Genomic DNA, 1,362 nt, shown 5'->3' with positions numbered 1-1,362 from the left:
GGTGCGCCCCCATGCTCTTTCTTGCTTTTGAAATTCTGCAGTTCGTGAGCTCCTGTCCCACCTGAGTCCCTGTTCGGACTTTCCTCAGTGATCGACTGTGGTCGATCATATAGCACTGATCACAGCTATGGAAGGCACATGAATTCTTCTACAAAATGTGATGATTCTCCTGTACGGCCATGTGAAAGACCCCAGGCTCCAGGAGACTAAATTCATTATAAACCCTTGCTTTGTGTGTGCTCTGTGTTTGTGTGCACACCTGTGTGTACACCTGTGTGTACACGTGCCTTTTAAGACTAGAGGTCCGACTTAGTCGGCACACTAAGGAACATGGCGGTGGCTCCAGTCAGAGTCTGGTGGCGTGGGCTCTTGGGGGCCGCTTCCGTAGCCGGGGGGCTGGGTGACCCTCAGTGTTGTTGCAGCGCGTAAGAAGGGAGAATGCGGTGGCTGAGAAGCGCCCCACTGTCAGACCCCGGAGTGATATGACCCACAAGCAGCTCTCAGCATTTGGAGAGTATGTGGCTGAAATCTTACCCATGTCCAACCAGTTCAGGTGACCTGCCTGGATGAGTTAGAAATCTGTATCCATCCCGATGGAGTCATCCCAACGCTGACATTTCTCAGGGATCACACCAATGCACAATTCAGATCCTTGGCTGACTTGACACAGTGGATGTCCCAACTCGGCAGAACCGTTTTGATATTGTCTACAACCTGCTGTCTCTGTGGTTCAACTCTAGGATCCGGGTGAAGACCTATGAAGATGAGCTGAGGTCCACTGACTCTATAGTGTCGGTGCACATTGCGGCTAGTTGGTATGAGAGGGAGGTCTGGGACATGATTGGAGTTTTCTTTTTTAACCACCCTGATTTAAGAAGGACCCTGACAGATTATGGCTTCGAGGGTCATCCTTTCCGGAAAGACTTTCCCCTCACTGGCTACGTTGAGCTACGTTATGACGATGAGTGAAACGGGTAGTAACAGAACCAATGGAGCTGGCACAAGAATTCCGCAAGTTTGACCTGAACTTGTGGGGGTTTCCTTGCCTATCGTCAGCCTCCTAGAGTCTCAAGCTCGAAGCTGGAGACAAGAAGCCTGAAGTCAAGTAACTTCAAAAGCATATAGATCCTAGAGGAAAAGGCCACACCTAGGGTTGTCTGTAAATAAACTCCAATGGCCAGTCAGAAAAAAAAGATCAGAGGTCCACCTCAGGCATCTTTCCTCAGAGATGGTCGCCTAAATTTTTATGTGTGTGAGGGTGTGTGTTGTGAGTAGCTTTGCTCTCCTCTATGTGTGGAGCTCAATGGCCAATGTCAGGTGTCCTCCTCCAGCACTGTGCACCACATATTTATTTATTTATTT

At 49.3% G+C, this 1,362-nt stretch overlaps 1 pseudogene; it reads left to right on the top strand.

The window, feature by feature from the left end:
* The first annotated feature begins 330 nt into the window (after nucleotides 1-330).
* Nucleotides 331-1,109, top strand: LOC110293784 (NADH dehydrogenase [ubiquinone] iron-sulfur protein 3, mitochondrial pseudogene; annotated as a pseudogene).
* Nucleotides 1,110-1,362: the final 253 nt, after the last annotated feature.

Source organism: Mus caroli, unplaced genomic scaffold (genome assembly GCF_978045245.1).
Source record: "Mus caroli unplaced genomic scaffold, Mus_caroli_1 scaffold_6, whole genome shotgun sequence".
NCBI classification, from domain to species: Eukaryota; Metazoa; Chordata; class Mammalia; order Rodentia; family Muridae; genus Mus; species Mus caroli.
This window is presented reverse-complemented; position numbering and strand designations above follow the sequence as displayed.